The 20,126-nt window shown below is 41.3% G+C and overlaps 1 protein-coding gene and 1 pseudogene across 6 annotated transcripts in view; one reads left to right on the top strand and one right to left on the bottom strand.

Annotated features, from left to right (window-relative positions):
• The window catches only part of LOC105497686 (regulatory factor X4), a 178,421-nt gene that overhangs the window by 33,226 nt on the left and 125,069 nt on the right, over positions 1–20,126 (top strand). The gene's annotated exons all lie outside the window — the stretch shown is intronic.
• Positions 5,010–5,936, bottom strand: LOC105497682 (large ribosomal subunit protein eL6 pseudogene; annotated as a pseudogene).

The following is a 20,126-nucleotide window of genomic DNA, read 5'->3' as shown; positions in this document are numbered from 1 at the left end:
TTTAGAATTAGTTGTCATTTTTTCACATATGCAAAATATCTGCTAGGATTTTTGATGGGGATTGCATTGAATCTATAAGAAATTTGGGAAGAACACCTTAACAACATCAAATTTCCAATTAACATATGTTGCATTAGGCCTCCAAGTATTTGGATCATCTTTAATTTTTCCCAGCAGTGTTTTGTAGATTTCACTGTAGAGGTTTTACACATCTTTCTTTAGACTTATTCCTAGATAATTGATGTTTTTCAATGCTAAAGTAAGTAGTACATTTGAAGTTTTTTCTAATTGTTAGTTGCTAGCATATTAAAATGCAATTATTTAGATAACTTTGTATTTAACCACTTTGCTAAATTTGCTTATTAATTTAAAATTTGCATTTTTTGAACGTTCTATGAACATCATCATGTCACCTGAGAATAATGACAGCTTTGCATCTTCCTTTATAATCTTTGTATTTTTATTTGTTTTGTGTGCCTTATGTACTGGCTGGGACCTCTAGTGCAATTTTGAGGTGACGTGGTGATAGTGGACATCATTGCCTTTTTCCCAACCTAAGTGGTGAAAGCGTTTAGTGTTTCACCATTAGGTGCGATATTTGCTGTGGATTTTTGTACATACTCATTATCAGGTTGAGAAAATTCCCTTCTATCTTTGGTTTTCTGAGAGACTTTTCTTAAATGGGTGTTGAATTTTATCAAACACTTTTTCTACATCTGTTTTGATGATCATATGTTTTTCTCCTTTATTCTATTAATACTGTGAATTACATTGGTTGAGTTTTGAATGTTAAGTCAAACATGCATTCCTGGAATAAATCATACTTGGTCAGAAGTATGATCTTTCTATATACTTCTGGGTGTGATTTTTCTATATTTCAGGCTGGATTTTGTTAAGGACTTTGGCGTCTATGTTCATGAGATTTGTGGCCTATGATATTTCTTTTTTATGATGTTCTTGTCAGGTTTTGGTGTCAAGATTATACAGGTCTCATGAACAGGGGTAGGAAGTTTCATACTTCTCTATTGTTTTGAAGAGTTTATATAAGATTGGTATTCTTTATTTCTTAACTCTTTGGAATAATTCAACAACTGGGTTTGGAATTTTCTTTGAGGGAAAGTTTTTGATGATGGATTCAATTTTCTAAATAGTTATTAGATTATTTATATTTTTATTTCTTTTTTTACTTTTAGTAAATTGTTACTTTTAAGGAATCTGTTTCATCTAAATTTTCAAGTTTATTTACATAATGTTCAAACTTTCCTTTTATTACTTTTGCATTTATTTATTTATTTATTTTTTGAGATGGAGTCTCACTCTTTTGCCCAGGCTGCAGTGCAATGGCATGATCTTGGCTCACTGTAACCTCTGCCTGCCGGACTCAAGCAATTCTCTTGCCTCAGCCTCCTGAGTACCTGGGACTACATGCATCCACCACCATGCCCGGCTAATTTTTTTTTTTTTTTTTTTTTTGGTAGAGATGGGGTTTCACCACGTTGGCCAGGTTGGTCTTGAACTCCTGACCTTGTGATCTGCCCACCTCAGCTTCCCAAAGTGCTGGGATTACAGGCATGAGCCACCATGCCTGGCCACTTTTGTCATGTTTTTAACATCTATGTTGATGTTCTTTCATTTTTGATATTGGCAATTTATGTTTTCTCTGTTTTTCTTCAGCAGCCTTGCCAGGGTCTATCAATTTTAATGGTCTTTTCAAAGGTCCAACTTTTGGCTTTGTTGTTTTCTCAGTTTACATCTTTTAAGAATTGCATTCATTTCTGCTCTTATCTTTTTTCCTTCCTTCTACTTTCTTAGAGTTTAATATGCTGTCTTTTTCCAGATTTTGAGATAGGTGCTTAGATTATTGATTCTCAACCTTTCCTAAGATATACATTTAAAGTCAAAAATTTTCCCGTAAGCATTGCTCGATTAATCCCAACATTTTTCTGATACCACACTTTCATTATTGTTCAGTTAAACACATTTTCAATTTTTTATTGTGATTTCTTCTTTTACTTGGCTTATTTAGAAATCTGTTGCTTAATGTCCCAACATTCATAGATTTCCTAATTGTCTTTCTGTTGTTGATTTCTCTTTTAGTTCCACCATGGTCAGAGGACATATTCTGTATTATTTCAAAATTTGAAATTGTTGAGACTTAGTGTCTGTCCCAACATATAGTCTATTTTGGTTAATGTCCATGCACACTTGAAAAGGATGTATATTTTGCATTTTGAATGTACATTTTGGGTTTGTTGTTGTTGTTTTTGGGACAAAACCTCACTCCATCACGCAGGCTGGAGTGCAGTGGAGCAATCTCAGCTCACTGTAGCCTCTACGTCCCAGTTCAAATGATTCTCCTGCTTCAGTCTTCCACGTAGCTGGGATTACCAGTGCCTGTCACCACACCTGGCTAATTTTTGTATTTTTAGTAGAGACAGGGTTTCACATGTTGACCAGGCTGGTCTTGAACCCCTGACCTCAAGTGATCCACCCACCTCAGCCTCCCAAAGGGCTGGGATTATAGGTGTGAGCTACCACGCCCAGCTGAATGTACATTTTAAATGTCCCAACATATAACCTATTTTGGTTAATGCCCACGTGCACTTGAGGAGAATGAGTATTTTGCGTTTTGAATGTACATTTTGAATGTATACTGGATGGAGTGTTTTATAGATATCAGTTATGTGAATTTAGTTAATTATGTTATTTAAATATTCCATATCCTTACTGTTTTACTGTTGTTATTGTTTGTTCTCTCAGTTACTGCGACAGGTATGTTAATATCTCCAGCTCTGATTATGGTTGTAGCTGTCTATCTTTTTAGTTTTGTTAATTTTTACTTTACATATTTTGAAGTATTAATTTCTTAGAAATTTAGGATTGCTATGTCCTCTTATTGAAATGACTTTTTTTATTATTGTTAAATATTTCTACCTTATCTCTAGTAATACTTTTTGCTTTGAAGTCTATCTTGTCTGATATTAATACAGCTACACCAGTTTTCTTTACACATAGGTTGCTACGGTATATCTTTTTCATCTTTTTATTTTCAGTCTTACTATATAATCTTACTATATTTAGTCCAGTAAAGTTTTTAACTATAGCTTTTTTGAAAAACAAAACCCAGTCTGATAATCTTTGAATTTAGACCATTTAAATTTAATATTGTTACTGACATTATTGAGTTTAAGTCAACAAACTTACTATTTATTTTTTATTCGTCCCATCTGTCTTTATTCCTTTATTCTTACTTTTTAGCTTTTTGGGAAGGGATTAATAGAATTTTAAAAAATATTCGATGTTTTCTTCTGCTAGCTTTTCAATTATACATTCTCTTAGAGTGGTACTATTGGGGATTACAATATGCATTTTTGCATTCTTCACTTATTAATACATCTACCTCACATTACTCCTTCCCTCACTTCAAGCACAGGGGAAGAACACCATCATATTTTAACCTCATTTTCCTCTTTCTCATCTTCTGAGCTCTCATTTTAATGTATACATCTTCTACATATGTTATACACCCCACAAGGCATAATTATTATTGTTTTAAGCAGTCAATATTTATTTTTATTTATTCAGAAATTTACCCTCTCCAGGGTTCTTTCTTCCTGTCAGCAGTTTCATGCTTCCATCTGGAATCATTTTTTCTTTAACTCAGAGAAATTCCTTGCAGATTTATTATCATACTGTGTGGTGTAGTGTAGATCATGAAACACATCTTTATTTCACATATATTGTTGGAGGATATTTTTGCTAGTGATAAAATTCTAGGTTGGTGAGATTTTTTTAAATTTTAATTTTCCTTTCAACACTTTTAAGTTATTCCACTGTCTTCTGGGGTCCAAAAATGTCTATTGAAAAGTTAGTCATCAGACGTATTTTTACTCCTTTGAATGCAATGTGTCTTTTTGTCTCTGGCTGATTTAAAATTTTTTTCATTGTCTTTGGTTTTCAGTAGTTTGACTATGATGTGCATAGATACGGCTTGCTTGTTTTTATTCTTCTTGGGGATCACTGAGCTTCTTTAATGTGTATGTTGTCTTTCATCAAATTTGCAGATTCTTTGCCATTGTCTCTTCAAATATTTTGTCTTCCTCACTCTTCTCATCTTCTGGAGCTGCAGTTACATGAATATTAGACCTTTGATTATACTTCTTTTTTTATGTTTTGCTCTGGTTTGTCCATCTTCATTCCTTTGTACCTCAGTTTTGTATTTTTTTAATTGACCTGCCTTTCAGTTCTAAATTCCCATTTTCTATTGTGTCTAGTCTTCTATTAAACCCATCCAAGTGATCTTAATTTCAGATATTGTATTCTTCTGTGGTAGGCGGTCCAATTGATTCTTTTCTCATAGTTTCTAAATCTTGATTGATAGTCTCCATTTTTCATCTGTTTTGTCCATCATTTCCTCTAATTTGACCATATTTTTCTCTATCTCCTTGAACATATTATCCATAGTTATTTTAAAGTTCCTGTCTGCTAAGTCTAGTATCTGAATTATCTCTGGATCTATTTCTATTATCTGGCTATTTCTTGGATTTCAGGTATTTTTGGTCCTTTTGAGGTTTTTCAATAACACCTCATAGTTTTTATCCAATACTGGACATTATGGATGCAAAGTTGAAGAGCCTTTGGGTGAAGGATGTTAACTTTCTCCAACAAGTATTGAGTTTTGTTCTAGCAGGCAGAGAGAGAGCTAGCAGATCTCCTTAATCTTGTCAAACCTAGTATATTTCGCTTTTGTCTGTACTACTAGGGTATGGTTTTTATTCCTAAAGCCTGGCCTTTCTGGGTGTTTACCAACTTCCCTCTACTTTGACCAACCAGCTTAGACCCCAACCCTAACCAATTAATGATTGGCTCTTTAGTCTCTAAGCTGCTACTTTCCCCTCAGTTTCTTGGTTACTCACTCTGCATGTATAGCTTGGAGTGGGCTAAGGATTTGAGGGGTAATTTGAATACAAGTATGTTTGTCTCTTTCTTTTTTTTTTGGTAGTTAGCTATTTAATGAGGTTCTTAAGACATTTAGAACACCAATTTGTGAGGATAAATTCCATTCGTCAGGGCAAACACAGATCACAGGTAGCCCTGGAGCTGAGGAACAGCTTTGATTTTTGGTAGAATTTGTGAGTCCACAGCTTTCTGATCAGTCTTGCGCTGCTCTGTAATCTCATACTTCTCTTTTTCTATGTAGAAGATCTCACGTTCCTGGTGTCTGGGCTTCCGCAGCTGCTGCTTCTTGAAGTAAGCATCAGTAAGATGTTTTGGGATTTTGATATTGCTGATATCGATTTTGGTTGAGGTGGCAATGACAAATTTCTGGTGTGTTCTTTGTAGAGGAACTTGATTGAGGACCAGAGGTCCAGTCACAAGTAACTAGCCACTAGCCAGCTGCTTCAGGAAAACCACGCTCTTGCCCCTGTGGCGTCCAGTGAGGATGATCAGAATGGTCCCGGGGGTAATGCTGGCTCACAGTTTTCTCACGTGCTGACTGAAGGGTTTTTTGCTGTGGCTCAACAGCTTTCGAGGCACATCTTCAGTAGGATAATATCTAGGCATTTTGCGAAGTTTAACCACCCAGGTACCGCCGTTCTTGTCACCACCAACTGGTTTTGTAAGAGTTGCAAGAACCTTCTCCTTCTTTTTCTTTTCAACCTTGGATTTAGTGGCTGAGTACTTCCTCTTCCACATGGCCTTTCTGGAATACATGGCAGATCGGGAATACCTGCCAATTCCTCTGACAAGGACAGGGTTGCGGCTGCAATGGGGCTTCCCCTTCTTGGGCTTCTTAGCCTTGAGGTTACCCTTTTTCACCTTGCCACCAGCATCAGCCTTCTTGGCTTCCGGTTTCTTCTCTTTAGTATCTGGCTTCTCAACTTTTTCACCCGCCATCTTGCAAGATGGGAAAGAGGTGTCTCTTTCTTTAAAGTTCTCTTCTCTTTGGGATTTTGCTCCTTAGATATTAGCTACTCTGTTATCCCCAAACTCTCCTTAGCTCAATAGACTATACTCTTTGCTTGGGTTCTATTTCCCAGTGTAGCAATTTGGAAAGATCTTTCAGGAAAACGCCAAGGTGACTGTAGAGCTTACTTGTGGTGCTTCCTTTATTTCAAGGCTTGTAGTTCCTCTAGTCCTGTCTGCATTTATTGCTCTCCAATGTTTTCAAATAGCTATTTGTATATTTTCTAGCTTTTACAATTTGGTGGGTGAGTTAATCTAGTGCAAGCTACTTTATCATGGAGGGAACTGGAAGTCTGATTATCAACAACTCTTAGACAAGGAAATTGAGACCTAGAGAAGTGACGTGCCTTTCTAAGATTATACAAGAAGTCAATACCAGTGCTAGATCTAGAACATGGGCCACCTGACTCTTGTCCAGATAAAAGAATAAAGGAGTTTCAGTTCACATTTTGCATTTATTTTCAAAACACAAAGATCACATTTAAAAAAGTCCCACAACTTTAAAAGTTATGTGTACATATATTTGGAAAAATATCTGAGGAAAGAAAATAATTGCCTCTAATCCCACTATGTAGAGATAACCACTCTTGATGTTTTGTGTTTCCTTCCAGTCTTTTTTCTAAGAATATATTGTTAAGCAAAATTATATATATATATTTATTTATAGTTAATATGTATATATAGCTATCATTTACTGAGCAATGAGAAGTGCTTTAATTCCATGATCTCATTTCTTTCTCACAATAGTCCAAAGAGGCGGCTTATGATTATGAGCTTTACTTCCATGTGTAGAAATTGAAGCTCAAGCCTACTTGCATTCAAATTCCCCTCAAGTCCTTAGCCCACTCCAAATTGCTTCTTTTTTTGAGATGGAGTCTCGCTCTATTGCCAGGCTGGAGTGCAGTCATCTCAGCTTACTGCAACCTCTGCCTCTCGGGTTCAAGCAGTTCTCCTGCCTCAGCCTCCTGAGTAGCTGGGACTACAGGCACGTGCCACCACATCCAGCTAATTTTTGTATTTTTAGCAGAGATGGGGTTTCACCATGTTGGCCAGCATGGTCTTGATCTCTTGACCTCGTGAACTGACTGCCTTAGCCTCCCAAAGTGCTGGGATTACAGGCGTGAGCCGCTGCACCTGGCCCAAATTGCATTTTTCCCGTCTAGCAGATGTCAAGAATCTTGCCCAAAGTCACATAGCTGTTAAGTGGTAGAGTTGAGATTTGAACTTAGGTCTATATGTCTGCCTTTCAGCATTAGTCTTTTATAGTGTTTTTTGCACTTGTCTGCCTCTCAGAAAGTAATAAACCGTCATGTTTCAAAGACTTTGCATTGGAGATTTCATAATTTGCCAGTAGGAACACCAAAAGTAGAGCTCATCACCCCCATTTAGTGACTGATCTGATGTGTCAATATTTGATTGTGCCTTGTCATCTCCTTTACTAGACTAGAAAGCCCCAAGAAGGCAGGAATGTTGTGTGGTTTACTGTTGTAACCCCGGTGCTTACTACAGGACATGGTTGAAGTTTTAAAAATTACTTATGAGGGGCAGGGCGCAGTGGCAAGACGGGCGGATCACGAGGTCAGGAGATCCAGACCATCCTGGCTAACACGGTGAAACCCCGTCTCTACTAAAAAATATAAAAAACTAGCGGGGCGAGGTGGCGGGCGCCTGTAGTCCCAGCTACTCGGGAGGCTGAGGCAGGAGAATGGCGTAAACCCGGGAGGCGGAGCTTGCAGTGAGCTGAGATCCGGCCACTGCACTCCAGCCTGGGCAACACAGCAAGACTCCGTCTCAAAAAAAAAAAAAATTACTTATGAGGAAAAAACCAGTCTGCTTTAGCATGTTAAGAATGCTTTGACCTGTGGTCCCAGCTACTCAGGAGGCTGAGTTAGAAGGATTGCTTGAGCTGGGGAGGTGGAGGTTGCAGTGAACCAAGATCATGCCACTGCACACCAGCCTGTGTGACAGAGTGAGACCCCATCTCAAAAAACAAAAATCCAAAAGAATGCTTTGGATTTTAACAGACAGAAACCTGATGGTTTAAATGATGTAGATATTTATTATTTTATTTAACCAAAGACGGGAAGGATGAGGTTCCAGGGTTTATTCAACAGTTCAACATCCTCCAGGACCCAGGCTCTTTATGTCTTTCTGCTGAGTCCCCTACATTGTTGGTATTTTGTCCCCGTGTTAGTACTTCATAATCACAAGGTAGCTGCTGCAGGTCCAGGCATCAGGTCCACATTTAAGACAGGAAAATGGAACAAGGGGAGGTGCCAGTTACTTTTCTTCTTGTGTGTCTCTCTTTTATCAGAAAACAACAAAATCTTTCCCAGAAGCCCCCAATAGACTTATTTTATGTTGTTTTTGTCCAGAACTCTATCATTTATAGCTGAAAGGGAGGATGAAAGAGAATTTGTCCAAAGAATAAGATTATAACTGGACTGACCACAGATCAAATCTAGCCTGTGGGCTGTTTTTATACATCCCATGATCTAATAATTTTTTTCATTTTTATTTTATTTTACTTTATTTTTTGAGATGGAGTCTCACTCTGTCACCAGGCTGGAGTGCAGTGTCGTGATCTTGGCTCACTGCAACCTCCGCCTCCCGGGTTCAAGCGATTCTCCTGCCTTAGCCTTCCGAGTAGCTGGGACTACAGGAGCTCACCACCATGCCCAGTTAATTTTTGTATTTTTTTTTTTGGTAGAGATGGGGTTTCACCATGTTAGCCAGGATGGTCTCGATCTCTTGATATCGTGATCCGCCTGCCTCGGCCTCCCAAAGTCCACCGCGCCTGGCCTTTATTTTCATTTTTAAAGAGTGTGTGTGGAGGTTGAGGGGAAGAAGAAGAAAAGGAATAGACTGTGTGTGGCCCACAGGGCCTAAAATATTGACTATCTGGCTCTTTGCAGAAAAAGTTTACCAACTCTTGGCTTAGAAAAATCATGGTTTACCTCTTGGGCTATCATAATATTGCCTTGGATAAAACTGGGGTTTGATTAGCAAGCAGGAAAAAATGAACAATTGGCTATTGGGTGGCCTGCCATAGAATGTATCCCTGGACCAGGCCAATGGAAAAAATGCCTTCTCGGGGTGTGATTTGAGAGAGGTCAACATTCTGCCTACGGAGAGGACTTCTTTTGCTGGCATGAGCCTTTCAGTATCAGCACCAAGGACCTGGTCAAAATGAAAATGTGCTGTTCGGAATGGGAGACTATTCAGTTTGTTAGCCTAGAATAAAAGAGTATGAGATTTTATGGATCATCTTGGCCCAACTCTCCCGTTTTACAGTTAAGGAAACTAAGGCTCAGAGAAGGGATGTGATTTGCCAGAGATCACACTCCTAGTTAGTGTCAGAATCAGGACTGTTACTGAGGCCTTCTGATATCTGTCAAATGCTCTGTTATGTCCGCTTAGCAACCCAGAAAAGATTAATTTAGTTGATTCGCTAGAGACTCAGTGAGTGTGAGGAAATGTGATATGGGACTGATATTTTTTGATGGAATGCAGTTGGAAAGAAAACCCTGGACCAGTGGGGTCAAGTCCTAAATGCCTGATAGGTGAAGAAACCGAGCAAGAGTGGATGGGTTATTTGCCATAATTCAGGTCTCATGAGTTCTCACTTCCAACCTAAACAATTGCATTTTTCCACTAGCAGATGTCAGTAGATATGTATGCTTCTGATAGCATACTCACCAACAAACAGGAGGATTGTGACTGTAAAATATTAAAAAGTCAGTGACTATTGGAGCATCATATCCAGAGAGGAAAGCTCAGCAGTGTGGATTGGACAGAGTTGTATGGGTAGAACAGAAGTTTCTGCAAAAGTTGGGCCCAGAAGATTCTCTGAGCACCTACTACATGCTAGACTCTATGGAAATCCCAAGATTATGTAAGGAAAGAAAGAGGAGGGAGCCAATATTAAAATATATTCAGCACCAGGCAGTATGCTGGGCATAATCACAACCATGATTTCTTTTAATCCTCTGGAGGGAAAGTATTTTTTCTCCCCATTTTACAGATGAAGAAACTGAGATTCAGAGATTATGTGACTTATTCAATGTCATAGCAAGTAAGTGGTAGAGTTAAGACTTGAATTTAGAGCTATCTGATTTTATTGCTGGTTCTCTTTCGACTACATAAACTGTCTTTTCCGTGGATCCCTACTCTCAATGAATTTTCAATCGAGAAAAGAAGTTAAGGCACATACTTGAATATTCATAATGCAAGGCCATATGTGATCGACTTCATTCAAAGGATATGAGGTGTACTTAAGACCTTGCCAAACCAAGTGTGGTACTGACCTAGAGCATAGACCTTCCTGGAAGCTTGTTAGGAATGCAATATTTTAGGCCCATCCCAGACTCATTGACACATGCTCTGTATTTTAATAATACTTGCAGGTGATTTACTAATTATGCATGCTGAAGTTTGGAGAGGTCACGAGATTGGAAGGTGACTCTGGGGAAGGCATTTTGGAGGAGGTGACATTTGTCTTCGCCCTCAAAGGATCCATGTGGTTCCTGCAGTGATGGGAAAATGGGGGAGGCAGAAAGCTACGAGACTGGTCTTGAGCTTGGAGAGTTTTCCAGGTTGGCTTGAGCAGAGAGGTTGAAGAATCATGGCACACAGGGCTAGGAATGAGTTTGGGCCACATCACTGAGGGACCTGAATTCCAAACAAGAAGTCTAGAATTTGAGGTCTGAGGTGTCACTGAAGGAGCTGACTGAGGAGTGACAAATCAAAGTGGTGTTTTCAGAAGGTTGGTGTGGAGGTTCTATGCAGGTGGATTCAAGCCAGGAAGGCTACTACTCCAAGTTTGAGACCTTAGACTAGGCTGGTGTTAGAGGGTTGGAAGAAATTAGAGAAACTGGGAGGATAGGTTCAACAGGAGAAACCTCCTGGGTCACTTGCAAAGAATTGGATTGCCCCCATGGGGTGTCTGCTGCAGTTTTAGTGCTGGCTGGGAACCCAGGGTTGAGACTGCTAGCTGGCTGGCGCGGCCCCAGTGTTTAGGCTGTGATTTAAGATGGCCCCCTTGGCTCCTCCCGTTCCTCACCTCCGTGCCCACAGTGTCATCAAGGGCTGCCCATTCTGCCCGCAGTGTCAGCCTATCTGTCCTTTCTTCTCCAGCTGACCTTCCCCACTCCTCTGGGGAAGAAGGACGTACTGCTTCCTCTGGGCTTCGAGCACACTGTCAGGCCAGGGCCCCTCCACCCTCCATTTAGTCTCTCCATGGGGCCAAAACATCTTGAGGGGAAGGCACTGTGTCTGACTGTATCTCATCAACACTTAACATAGTAGGGCCTGGTACATGGTAGGTGCTCAGTAAGCATATGGATATTAGGAAAACAAAATAGACCATAAAGCCTCACTAGATTATGGGTGTTTATAATTTGCTTTCAGTTTTTGGCACTCCAGGACCACTTATCCATTTGAGTAGATTCTTCCTTTGGCTGCCCCTCCCCTATAGGATCTTTTTAATTTGTTCATACTTAAAAGTTAGAATAGTTTTGAATAGATTATACAGCCATATGGTCCAACAATCAAAATGCTGTAAAAGGTACTCATTGAGAAGTCTTGGTCTCACCCCCATCTTCCCCTGCAACCCTCTACTCCAGCTTCCTAGTAATAAACACTTTTGTTTATCATGTATTCTTCGAGTATTTCCTTATGCAAATGGAAAATTCAAATATGTGTTCCTTTTTTTTTTTTTGAGACAAAGTCTTGCTCTGTCACCCAGGCTGGAATGCAGTGGTGCCATCTTGGCTCACTGCAGCCTCCATCTCCCAGGTTCAAGCGATTCTCCTGTTTTATCCTTCTGAGTAGCTAGGATTACAGGCATGCACCACCATGCCCGGCTAATTTTTGTGTTTTTGTAGAGGCAAGGTCTTGCCATATTGGTTAGGCTGTTCTCAAACTCCTTACCTCAAGTGATCTACCTGACTCGGCCTCCCAAAGTACTGGGATTACAGGCATGAGCCACCGTGCCCAGCCATTTGTTACTTTTTTAACACAAAAAAGTGGCGTACTATATGCACTGTGTTGTGACTTGCTTTTTTCACTTAATAATAAAAACCAGAGTGTTCCATATCAGTAAGAATATAGAAAGTGTCCTCATTCTTTTTTGGTTTTCATCTTAAAAAAAAAAATACTTGCATAGTATCCCATTGTGAGGATGCATTCTAATTTAGTTATCCAGATAAACGCCTGCGCTGTTTCCAAACTTTTGCTGCTACAGACAAGCTGCAACAAATAACCTTGTGTATGCATCGTTTCAGATGTGTCCAGGTATAGCTGTAGGATCAGTTCACAGACCTGGGGCTGCTGGATAAAGGGTACATGGGATTTCAGTAGATTCTGCCAAATGACCTTCCATACAGAGAAGCCCTGGGTTTTGCTTGTTTGTTTTGTTGTTTTGTTTAGTTTTTGTTTTTGAGATAGGGTCTTTCTCTGTCACTCAGGCTGCAATGCAGTGGTGCAATCACGGCTCACTGCAGCCTCAGCCTCCCAGGCTCAGGTGATGGCTCCCACCTCAGCCTTCTGAGTAGCTGGGAGTACAGGTGTGCACCACCATGCCTGGCTAATTTTTTATAGAGATGGAGTTTTACCATGTTGCCAAGGCTGGTCGAACTCCTGAGCTCAAGCAATTTGCCCACCGTGGCCTCCCAAAGTGCTGAAATTACAGGCATGAGCCACTGTGCCCAGCCTTTCCAGCTAATTTTCAAAATTTTTTTGTAGAGACGGAGTCTTACTATGACCCTCCTGCCTCAGCCTCCCAAAGTGCTGGGATTATAGGTGTGAGCCACTGTGTCTGGCCAGGAGGCACGGTTCACTCTCCCCCTGCAAGGTGGGCGGGTACCTGTTTCCCATTAGCTTCACAGCAGAGTTGCGTGGTTGTGATTTGGATTTTTGCCAATCTGATAAGTAAGAAATGTCATCTTGGTGTAATTTCTATGTTCATTGGTTAAAACTGACCATCTTTCCACCTTTTAAGAGCATTTGTAATTTTTCCATTAACTGTGTGTCATGTGCATCGCCTATTTTTGCTTTTGGTTCTTGGTCTTTTTCCTGCTACTTTTACAGGAGCTCTTTTCTATGGTGGGCAGATGAGACCATTGTCTGTGGAATGATTGCAGTTTTCCTGAGTGAGTCATTATCTTTGTACTCATGTTGTGGTTTTTTTTTTTCCCCCTCACATAGAAATTTTGGATTTTTTATGTCATAAAATTTATCAATCTTTTCTTTTATGGCTTTTTGATTTTGTATCAAAGTTAGACAGCCTCTTTCCCACTCCAAGATTATGAAGGAATTCACCCAGAGGAGGCAAGAGGAAGCAGGTGTGGGCCCCTCACAGCAAATGCTGCCAACATCACAGTTTTGTTTGGGATTTAGCCCCGTTCCCACGGGGGAGAAGGGTTTGCTGCCAGAGGCTGATGCCCACTGCCAAAGGCCTGGGTGCCAGGCACCCTGCTCATCAGCTGGTGCCCTTTGCAGGGGCTAGAAAGGAGGTGAATGAGGGGAAATGAAACCTTTGGCAGCCCCATGTTCCCAACAGGTGAGGTCTGACCAGGTGCAGCCAGGTCAGTATAATGAAAGGAAATAGAATTAGAACTTTGAAGTGAAATTTGAGACTCACATAAACTTGAACCTTTCCTGGGATTTGAAAAGAAGTAATTAATTTAGAAATGTGCTTCCTCAATGTTAAACTCTGCCACACTGGCTCCAGGCAAGAAATATTCTAGAATAGATTCCCAAGTGTGAATTCATTTGACATGGAGGCAGAAAAGAAATGATGAGGCAGATAATAACTTCTCTAAAATCTTCAGTCCAGTACTACGAGTTTGAAGACAGAATGAGGCTCATAAATGTTTGGGTCTGGGGAGGTTTTGACATCAACTAGCCTGGGTCCTTGTCTTTGTTCTGCCACTCACTGTGTGACCTCAGACAAATTCCTTCACTTCTCTGAGCCTCAGTTTCTTCCTCTGTAAATGGGGATAATACTAATAATTAGGACTAACATTGATTAAGCACTAAGTACACTAAGGCCCTGCATTTGATGTTTCACATGCGTTAAACTGTTCACTTTCTAGGGCAGCTGTGAAAGCTAAATGCCATACCATGAAGAGCTTTCCACAGTGCCTGGCACAATATAAGTCCTTAATAAACATTCCCCGGTAGTACTGCAGTTTTATATGTTACTGAAATCATATGTTTTTTATATGAACATTTAATATATGAAATCATGTTTTCTGTATGTTACTGAATCACTCCACTTTTAATTGTGATGTCATTGTATTCATTCACTCATTCCACAAATGCTTCCTGAGCCCCTACCACATGTGGGTGCTGGAGACCCAATGGTGAGCAAGGTCTGCGCCCTGCAGAGCTTACAAGCTACCAAGGCAGACACAGTGGTCAGTGCTGCAGACTGAATGTCTGTATTCCCCCCAAATTCAAATGTTGAAGCTCTAACCCCCAATGTGATGGTATTTGGAGATGAGGCTTTGGGGAAGTGTTAGGTCATGAGGGCTCAGCCCTTGTGAATGGGATTAGTGTCTCCTTATAAAAGAGGCCCCAGAGAGCTCCCTCACCCCTTCCGCCATGTGTGAACACAGGCGAGAAGACAGCTGTCTTTGAACCAGGAAGCAGACCCTCACCAGACACCGAATCACTGATGCCTTCATCTTGGACTTCCAAGCCTCCAAAACTATGAGAAATCAATTTCTGTGTTTAAAACCACCCAGTCTATGGTATTTTGTTACCGCAGCCTGAATGGATTAAAACGATCCATGGGCAGCGACCATGGGGACTTTGCTGGGGAGCAGTCAGGTGCTGAGGGAGCACAGAGTGAATAACCCTCCCAGCTGCAGAGCTTGCCAAACCTCACGGACAGGGTGGGGAGCCAGCCGCATGGTCCCTCTGGAGAAGCAATAGCAATTATAGGAACAGGGAACACTTAGATAGCAAGTCCTTTGAACCAGAAGTGGTTCGATTAATACTCACGATAGCGGTATGAGGTTGGTCCTATTATTATCCCTATTTTACAGATAATGAAACTGAGGAACCAAAATGGTGTTCAAGGTCAGGTGGCTAATAAGTAGTGGAGCTGGGATTTGAGCCTGGAAATTTGGCCCCAGAGTTTATATTGGGGGTAGATGCAGAGAGGAGAGCAGAGATGCTCACTACTGGGAACTGGACTGAGATCCCTGCACCGTGTTAGGAATCATTACTGCAAAGTGGGAGCAGAACAGAGTGGCAAGAAGACCAGGCGCCAGGGCAGCATCTTGGCAGGAGCTTTTTTTTTAAAGCAGACTGCAGCTCTCCAGCCTTGGCAGGACCAGCAGGGGGGCACTGCAGGTGTGCCTGCGAATGGCTCCAGGAATCCTGCTGGCCTGAAATGATGCTTTATGGATGAATCTTGTTTGGTTCAAGGCATTTCTCCCAGTGAAAATGAAAAGGCATTTGGCAGGACCAGTTCCTAAAGTCTCTATCAACTATGGCTGTTTCCATTTACCTAAAATGTGTTCCCCTACTCTCTACTCTCTTTACCTAGGTAAGGTTCTTGCTCCTCCTCAGATCCCCAAGCCAGGCTCACACCCTACATTTGGTGCTGCTATAGCATTCTGGACCTGCACTTCACAGCTCTTGCCTAGGACTTACTTTTAAAGTTTGGGGTTTCTTTTTGTTTTGTTTTGTTTTAATTTTACTTTACTTTTGAAATCGGGTCTTGCCATGTTGCCCAGGCTGGTCTCGAACTGCTGGGCTCAAGTGATCCTCCCAGATCAGCCTCTCAAGTAGCTGGGACTATAGGTGCGTACCACTGTACCTGACTTGGACTTACATTCAATTGGCTGATAATTTATGACCTCAAGACAGCAGTGACTATGTCTGCTTTTTCTTACCCTTTAACACCTGTCATGGGGCTGAAATGTAGTAGACACTCAATGAATATCTGATGAATGAGTAAATAAATAGCCAGCACTTCAGGAGAACTAAGATAGAGAGCCATCAAACAGGAGGGTCAGGCCTGGGTGTGACACACCTCCTACTTTAGAAGAAAAGGGCTGGGCATTCAGACCCTGGGCACAAAATTGCCAGTGATCTAAGGAAAGGAGCCAGCAGAGGTGGACAGCACCTGTTTGGTGACTGAGCTGGAGGGCCCACATTGGCTTTGGGGTAGACCAGTTCTCTTCTAAACACTATCTGTAGCCACTGGATTTCTGAGCACCTAGTGAGGTCCTGTCTGCATTCACCAGCTACATGGCCTCATGCAATTATTCACCCTCACCAAACTCTGCTTCCTTATTTATAAAATGGGGATATAACATTTCTTCATAGCAATATTTGGAGGAATAAAATGAGGTAGCATACGAAAAGTGATGTGCAGTGCCTGGCCTAAGTACTTGACCAATGAGTGCTATTATTAGTATGGCATTTTTAAAAACTGTTCTTGTTCTAGTTCTTAACATATTATATTTAATCCTCAAAACATCCTTGTGACATAAGTTATGATTCACATTTTTTTTAGATAAGGGCCTTCAGGCTTGGATGAGTCAAGTTGCCGCTCAAAGTCCACACAGTTGGGGGCAATGCTGGAATTTAAACCCATGTCTGCTTGTCCTCAAAGCCAAGTTCTTTTTATTCACTGATACTCAGAAATGGGGCCATAACAAAATCTAGCTGGGAAAAAAATCTTATATAACAAAGGCAGTATTGCCTGAGTGGGAGACACTGCTATGGAATCCCAGAACAGGGAGCTTCCCTGGCTCCACCAATGGGACCACGTGCATCTTCCCTGGGCCCCAGGTCCCAGTTCCTTGCCTTTCCTCCTGCTGCTTCTGACTCTTGGAGTACCCTCTCCCTTGGTGGCCTCCTCCGAGAGTCTGACGTGTCCTCTTCAAAATGAACAGGGCAGGTTACAAACTAGGATGGACTGTATGACCCTCACATGTTTTAAGCGCAGATATGTATGTGTTTGTGTGTGAAAGAACCCTGAAAAAAGACGAGGCAAATAGGATAAAAAGGTAACAGTCGTTCCCTCTGTTGAGAGGGGCTTGGATTCTGAGATATTTTCTCCATACTTTCTTCATTTTAAAAAGATGAACATGCATTACTTTTGTGAATATAAAACAACATTATCTTTTAAAAACCTCAACCATCCCTTTAGGGCTCAGCTCAAGTGCCGTCTCCTATACGGAGCTGTGACGTCCCCTGGTGTGTGTTTGCCTTGTGAGGTCCTTGGCAACGCGGTTGTCTTTGCCCCTGTAAATCTTCCATAGCAGCAGATCCCAGCAGACAGAATTGCTCCAAACGCCCCCTGGCCGGCCAGGCATAGCCAAGGGCAACCTTTCTCCGCAGACGGCTAGCTCATTTCACTTCATCCTCCCAACAACGTTTTGAGGTAGGGCTTATTATTATCCTCCGTTTAGAGACGACTGTCTTAAGACTTAAACGGGATAATTAGATTGTTAAACATCACATTCCATGCTCACCTGGATCCACTCTGCCACATCCAGCAAAGACCCATGCTGCAGCCACCTTGCTTCTGGGAAAGTGACACAATCTGTCAGGTCCCTTGTCTTTATCTGCTCTCACCTTCCCCACCCTACTCCTGACTTCCATCCCACCTTACCCCCGTCTGGCTCCCATCTCTGACTCACTCCAGGACATGGCTCACCTATCACTTCCTCCAGGGAACCTTCTCTGACAAGCTCTGCTTTTTCATGTAGTCTGGGTTGGCCAACTCCTCCGTGCCTACCTGTATCACAGCACTTACCACTTCTTGCTGAACTTGTCCTCTGTCTCCTCTGCCTTTCTCTTTCCCCAACTAAACTCAAGGGCAAGAGTTTAATTTCTTTCTCTGTGGTGACTAGTTGGCACAAATAAGGTATTCAATAAATATTTGTTGAACAAATTAATAGGATTCTTATAATTGCCATAGAAGATGACCTTTTTACAAAAGAGGAAAAATGAAGCTCGAGTAAGTTGAGTGATTTGCTCAGTTCTGGCCGGTTAAGTGTTAGGATTATTCGAATCTAGGTCTTTTGACAACCTGTCCACGTTGACCAAAACGCTGAAATTTAAAGAAACAAAAATTTAAAACCCCGCCGGTTTTAGGGGGAACAAAAATACTAGCAACGTGCCAGTGCAAGCTAGATAGGGGTAGATTTAGGTTGTTTGTATGTTTTTTTTTTTGTTTAAAAAAACACAATTGACAATTTGTTGTTGTTGTTTGTTTTTGAGACAGGGTTTCATTCCTGTCACACAGGCTGGAGTGTAGTGGTGTGATCTCTCTGCAACCTCCGCCTCCCGGGCTCAAGAGACTCTGGTGCCTCAGCCACCCGAGTAGCTGGGATTACAGGTGTGCGCCATGATGCCCGGCTAATTTTTGTATTTTTAGTAGAGAGAGGGTTTCACCGTGTTGGGCAGGCTGGTCTCAAACTCCTGGCCTCAAGTGATCTGCCTGCCTCCACCTCCCAAAGTGCTGGGATTACAGGCGTGAGCCACCGCACGTGGTCCCATGTTTTTTATATAGCCCTTTCTTTCTCTTCGATTATTTGCTTAGTATTATAATTTCTAGAAGTTGGGTTGTGAGGACAAGCAGCTGAACATTTTAGATGGTTCTTAACATTACTGCCAAATTGCATACTAAAAACATTAACACTATCTTCAGGTATAAAGAACTCTGAGAGTGTCAATTTCACCATGTATACACCAGCATCAAAAATTGTCATTATTTAAATTTGCTTTTCCCTCAGAGATATAAAGAATGACTCATTATTTGTTTCCTTTTTATTTATTTGTGAACAACTGAGGTTGAGTATTGTTCTGTGTACTTAGGTGTTCACTTACCCACATTCTTGTGAGACCCCCATGTTCACGCTCTATATTGTGCTGTTCTTTAAGACTGGAGAAGGCACACTTAACTACTTAAATACTAAGTGGAAGGTGCTGTGCTAGGTCCTGCAGGAGGTAATGCAGCTGACTGAGATACCACCCCTGCCTTCTCACTGAGTTTATGCTTGAGCAGAAGGGGTGGATGTGTACAGAAATAATAATCCAGTCGCCTGAGGGCAGGAGTTTGGCATCAGCCTGACCAACATGGTGAAACCCCGACTCTACTAAAAAATACAAAAATTAGCTGGGCGTGGTTATGGGCACCTGTAATCCCAGCTACTCAGAGGGCTGAGGCAGAAGAATCATCTGAACCTGGGAGGTGGAGGTTGCAGTGAGCTGAGATTATGCCATTGCACTCCAGCCTGGGCGACAAGAGCAAAACTCCGTCTCAAAAAAAAAAAAAAAGAAAAGAAATAGTGATCCAGGTGGCTACACAGGACAGCTAAGAGGTGAATAATGTGTTATAGAAGCACAGAGTTAGGATCAATGATTGATTCCTGACTAAGAGAGTATCAAGGAAAGCTTCAAAGAGTTGGTGGCATTTATTCCAGGCTGGAAGGGATGAGAAACATCTATTTAGAAGAACTCCAGGTTGACAAAGCATCATGAACAGGTGTTGAGTCTATGATGTATTTTACATTCCGTTCCTGAGAACATTTAGCATTAGTGTGGTTCGGGTTCTAACCATCAGTTAGAATAGTTTTAGTGGCAGGGAAGAGAATACCCAATGAAAGGAAGTTTTATCAACCGAAGAAACTGTGCTGTCTCATAGAATAGGAGGCAGCCATTGTTTGGGTTGGTTCATCAGAGGCACCACGTGATAATCAGAGCCCCCAAGCTTTCCCTTTTTTTCTCTGCCTTCCTAGGTGTTGACTTTGTCCTCAGATTGTGTTTTTCCCCATCCCAAGTTTGCTGCTTTAATCTAGTTATTGTGTCATCTCAAAGCCACATTCAAAAGTAGAACAGGCGAGAATCTCTCACTCCTTCAATTTTATTAGGGAAAAATACTTTTCCCAGAAGCCCTGAGAGAGAGCGTCTTCTGAAATGTGATCAGCCTACATCATGTTACATGCTCCACCTAATCCAATCAGTGGCTAGATGACATAAAATTAATTATCATGATTGTCGTAAATGAATCAACATTCACCTTTCTAGGATTTGAAAGGGGGTCACTCTCCTTGAGCACACAATCCTCTCTAAACTGGGCTTCTACATATAAGGAAGAAGGTGGGTACATGTAGGTTTTGATTAAGCAA

The sequence above is a fragment of the Macaca nemestrina genome, chromosome 10 (assembly GCF_043159975.1).
Source record: "Macaca nemestrina isolate mMacNem1 chromosome 10, mMacNem.hap1, whole genome shotgun sequence".
In the NCBI taxonomy this organism is placed as follows: domain Eukaryota; kingdom Metazoa; phylum Chordata; class Mammalia; order Primates; family Cercopithecidae; genus Macaca; species Macaca nemestrina.
This window is presented reverse-complemented; position numbering and strand designations above follow the sequence as displayed.